General features: G+C 37.8%; 1 long non-coding RNA gene across 1 annotated transcript in view; it reads left to right on the top strand.

Annotated features, from left to right (window-relative positions):
• Window positions 1–4,898, top strand: part of LOC109476801 — an 8,443-nt gene extending 3,545 nt beyond the window's left edge. Inside the window, exons 2-3 of the long non-coding RNA XR_002140628.1 lie at window positions 3,114–3,216; window positions 4,762–4,898. This is a non-coding gene — a long non-coding RNA (uncharacterized LOC109476801). The remainder of the gene's footprint in view (window positions 1–3,113; window positions 3,217–4,761) is intronic.
• Window positions 4,899–5,525: the final 627 nt, after the last annotated feature.

The following is a 5,525-nucleotide window of genomic DNA, read 5'->3' as shown; positions in this document are numbered from 1 at the left end:
AGAACACAACTGTGAGTACTGGGTCGGCGTCCATTCCTTCTGTCCCGGCGCTGGCCCTCTTGTCCGGCGTACTTTCTGTATCCACTGCTTGCGAATTTTCTCGTCCTTCGGGAACTTAAAAAGGCTAATAGTCTCAGAATTTTTGTTCGAGCAATGTGCTGCAACACACCGCCCGGACATACTGCCGAATGAATCCCCGAAGATGAAACCAGAGGCTCGCTGAGAAGTGTTTACAAACCAGTTTACAAACCAAACAAAGAAAGTTTTCCTTTGTACTAAGCCCACTCAAGCTTGTCCAGGCATGCCGCTGGCTTCTCGCGTTACGACGCTGACGTCATTTCCGGTTTGTGCCAGATCGCGGAAGTGAGTCGCGAGTGTCTTAGCGGCTGTGTGGCGGGACACTCAAAATTCGTTTTTTACAAGCGCACGAAGTAATTTTATCGCGAACATGCACGGTAGTTGTAAAATGTTACCGATGTTGATTTTGAACAGAAAATGTTGTACTGGGGTGACATAAACACTTTAAGGTAAGCAAAATTTATAACCATTTTTATGTACTTCAATTGAGTATAACGTTACTAGTAATAGTGTCACGAATGGTGTCACGAATCATAAGATTGGCAATGAAAACACACATTGCCATGGTGACGGTTGTTGGTAGGGTTTTTGTTTGCATGGCCCTTTAGTGAGTGCCTCCAAACCAACTGAAAACAGCCTTTTTCTTGGTATGTGTGGATAAATGCTGGTATTTTCCAGCTGTAGAGTTATTTCTTTTTCTATTTTGTTGAAAAAATGGCTTATAGACTTGTTTTGGCTGCCTGATACAGCTCTAAAAGCAATGCCATGTATTTTTGTTTTTTGGTGGTCAACAGGGGGTCAGAGGTCATGATCTCAGTGTTTCCAATTGGATTGTACTTATCTTTGGGGCAAATGCCAGGATTACGCGCATGCCCAGCCAGAGGGCCCCAAGTGGGTACCCCACAACAGCGTAAAACAATGTAAAATGTCTTAATGTTGGGATCTGTTGCTTTTTTGGAGCTGGATGTTATAGGTAAGGGTTATTTCAGTTTAAAGCAGGCTTGAAACGTATGTCATATGAAACCTGACTTCTGACCTCCATTCCTTGATTTTCGTGGTTTTGGCCAGGACTTTGAGTATAGGACTATGACTCTGTTTTGACGAATCAGACTTTTATGTTTACTGTATGTTGTCTCACTGTATGTTACAATGTCTTGTGTAATTTTGCTGGGCCCCCTTGGAAAACAGCTGATACAAGCTACCCTGCCATCTTGAGATGAAATAAATAAATAAATAAATTTGCATTTGAGGCCACACCAATTTAATTTCTTGGTTAACGAATTTTTCTAGAAAAATAATGGAGCGGGCGGCCAAAAAAATAAAAAAAATAAAAACAGGCCTAGGCCCAAAATGATACGATAGGAGCCATGAAATCAACACACCAGGCTGGTTCAAAATTTAGATAATGAATTTTGAACTTTTAATTTTTAATTGAAATACCTTTTAATGATACCATTACATTGAAAGATGAAATAACTTTAACTACTAGGATGAAAAGGACTGTGTTCAACTGTTCATGGCAAAATATGAGCATTTTGCAGTTTATTCTGAATTTTTATTTTTATTTGCAAATCAGAAAAAAATGAAGCGGGCGAATCCGTTAACCATGAAATTGAATTGGTGTGGCCTGATTATGTAAAAGAAAATGGAGTTTGTGCCATGTTTGGTGTGTCCAGGCCAGGAAAGAAGTCCTGAGTTTCCATGCTATCATCAGCTGGTGATAGAGGTCAGAGGTCACTTCCTAAACTTTGAAAGTTAGATGCCTTTACTAGGCTTTAGCAGTATAGGATTTTTTTATATCAACAAAATTGACAGTTTAGATGCAGAGTGACCCTATGAATGTGTGTTTTTGGTGCAGTTTCACTCAGGCAGGTGACTTTTCACACCTTCTTTCTTACATGTTTTCCATGCATTTCAATAGGACAGTCCATTACTGGTCTTTGCCCTTTGCTGGTCAAAGTGTGAAATTTTGTAAGTGAAACCTGAGACCTTTGAGATTGTGGCAGTGTTGCAAATTGTTGCTATTCTTGTGTGAACAATGTGTGTGACTTGTGGATTGTGTGTTATGCTGATTGAAGCTTTTTAAAGGTATAAAATCACCATTCAAAATCTAAGATTATATTCTATATTTAATTATTTTCCCTATGGCTTTTACACATTATTGCAAATTTGTTTAGAACATGTATTTAGCATATTGTAAATTTCTGTTCAACTTCAAACTCTATTACTAAGTAAATCTTTCTGAAATCTATTAAGGTTAAAAAATCAAGGACTCTTATTTCAAAACTTGACAGCATTGTTTCTGCCCAATGCATGCATGCAATGCAATTTGTGTGAACTCAGAGTCAGAGATCTCGAGTTAGAATATAGATGGATAATGTACTAAGAGTAAGACTGCATGTAACATATACATGTACACGTACTTCTCAGTAACCTGTAAGAATGCAGGCTGTTAATTTGGTACTAATACTTTTCCAGGGGGTATGTTTATTCTGGGCGGGTATATTTATTAGGTTTTGAAGATTTGTTGGGGGTACTTTTATTCCAGGGGTATGTTTATTTGGACCTGTATTTGCAAGGGACACATACACCGTGAGAACACATTTTAGTAGCATAAACACTGCTTACATGTCAATTTAAAAATTTTCCGGGGGGGGGGTACTTTTATTCCAGGGGGTACTTTTATTAGATTTTGACAATTTGTCCGGGGGGTACTTTTATTCCAGGGGGTACTTTTATTCGAGAGGTGAAAGTAAATGGACAATGGGAAGTTGGACTACCCTGTCAATATGAGTTTGCTTAAGTTGAACACTCAAGTAGGTGATTTTTGACAGCTCAGTTCTTATATGTGTACCATAGATCTAAATTCCAATGGGGGCTGTGAGACAAAATGTCTAAAAAAGTCCTAAAATTCTTGCAAACTGCACACAATACTGTACCATACTAAGGCTTGCCAATGAGGCGTCACCAAAAATATATGTCAGATTTTATTCAAACAATTCCTGAATAAATGACACATATTGTTTATTTTGCAGCCAAGAAATGCTGTATCAACTACACCAAGCAGCCATCTGAGGTACTACTAAGGTGCAGTGCCTTGGCAAACTGGTGCTCACCTTAAGTACACTGACAAGGCCAGTAAGTTGTTCTGTCTTCATGGCTCGAAATACTTTTTTCCAGGTACGTTTAACGAGAACATTTAACTATAGAGCAGCAGCATTTTATAACTTGTTAAATCTTCTTCTTCTTCTTCTCGGGTCATCACTTGTTAAATGATGAAACCAAACAAGCAACCACCTTAAGTACACTGACAAGGCCAGTAAGTTGTTCTGTCTTCATGGCTCGAAATACTTTTTTCCAGGTACGTTTAACGAGAACATTTAACTATAGAGCAGCAGCATTTTATAACTTGTTAAATCTTCTTCTTCTTCTTCTCGGGTCATCACTTGTTAAATGATGAAACCAAACAAGCAACCACTTTAAATGCTTTTAAGAGATCACTAAACACATGACCCTGACCTCATGGACTGACTTATCTTTCGACTGGAATGACACGGACTATGATTATGCCTTATGATTTTGACTATTTGTTTTGGTTGACATGTCCTGTTTCCAGTGATTGACTACTTGTACTCTTTGTTCATATTATTTATTATCTCTATGTTTAAGTAATTATTGATTGTCTACACGTATGTCGTTGTAACTTGTTCTGTCTTCTGTATCTGTATCTGTATAGCCGGTATAACCGGCTTTCGGCATAACACACCAGCTGATGTTATGTTGGGCTACCTTGGAAACCAGTTGTCCTAAACTGAAGGTACCACCCAACCGTTTTTAAGATCAATAAATAAATAAATAAAAAACATGCAAAATTGCATGTTGGCAAACATTTTAGGTGCAATTTAAAAAAATGTGCAAAATTATATGTAGTTGGTCTGTAACTGTTTCAGCTGGTTTGTGGTATCCAATTTCTTTCCAGGTGCAGGCTCGGTGAAAGGATCCTGCAAAAAATAGCCCATGTGCAATAAATTAAGCTGACCTTCCTAGTCTGTGTTATTTGCATTTACATTCCAGAAAAAAAAACTTTAAAATGGAAAGCTTTGGTTGAAACAATAAGAAAAATATCAAACGAAAAATTGCTGTATTTCTTGGCATCAGCTTGAACTTTCCAGGGCACTGCTAGTGACTTGGACCCCCGCCCCTCCCACTCTTTACAAGTCACAAACACTATAGTAACTGTTGGAACTTCCTGCAATATTAATAGCATTTATACTGCACAAGAAGAAAATTTACCAACAGTCTTGAGAGTGAGAGCACTAAATTATTTTTATTTTGCATATTTGTTTCCATTCCCATGGTAAGTGCAGGATATGTTGAGTAAAATATACTGCTTATACCCATGTAAAAATAAAGTATTAATTTTTGCTTCTTTGCCAGCAACATGCCCCCCTCCTCCCCCTGCTCTGAATTGCACATTCAAAATATTTTAAAGTGCAAATCTTGAAAAACAGGTGCAATTTGCACATTGCACATGGGTATTTCGAGCCCTGTACACCCATAATAACATAAATTTACCGATAACGACATGTGAACTATTATGTCTAAACTTTATAATTCTTATATGTTTAATAACATAGCACATACTTATTTGTGTATACCTGACACTGATTTTGTTGTATACAGCCTACTTGACAAGCACCTCCTTGAAGTGCAGAACTGTGCACGAAAGGTGGAAATCTGTGACCGCTGGCTAAACGTCAGGCTACTGAGGTAAGTGAACTATTTCAGGCCTGTGTTGTCGCACCGGCATGGAAGTCAACATGGACTCATGGACCTATGGGTACGGCAGTTGCAAGAACTTCGTTTACCTACAAGGAAATGTGGGTATGGTACATGTACCAGCTACTTCAAGACTGAGGTGGACAAAATGATTGGATAAAGACTGTGTACAAAGATTTCTTATCTCATCTGAAAGTAAAATTATTTTTATACATATGTATATTATGATATTTTTATATTGACTATCTTATTTGATATCACAAACTGATGTAGGTGCAAAATTGTTCCATTCACTGATTTACAATTATTGGTACATATAATTGCATGGCCACCAAACTGGACAATCCATTATGATTTTTACCAATCATGCTTGAAAATGCATTAGATGTTTGTTAATAAAATAAGCAGACTCTGTAAATGGACCCAGCAAGCCATTGCAAGCTAGATTGGAGTATTTGGAATCTTTCCAAATACTGCCTTTCGTATACCCCCAAAATAGTTACTCAAACAACTGGATATGATTTTGGAAATGGCCAGATGTTTCAGGTAGCATCATTTTGTGGGTGACAAAAGAGACTTGCAGGAGAAAGGCAGGTTTAGATGCACAAACTATATTGATATTACCTGGGTGTCTAACCATCACCAACATGTCTTTTGTATTTTAGGTA

Source organism: Branchiostoma belcheri, unplaced genomic scaffold (assembly GCF_001625305.1).
Source record: "Branchiostoma belcheri isolate BF01 breed outbred unplaced genomic scaffold, Haploidv18h27 scaffold39, whole genome shotgun sequence".
In the NCBI taxonomy this organism is placed as follows: Eukaryota; Metazoa; Chordata; class Leptocardii; order Amphioxiformes; family Branchiostomatidae; genus Branchiostoma; species Branchiostoma belcheri.
This window is presented reverse-complemented; position numbering and strand designations above follow the sequence as displayed.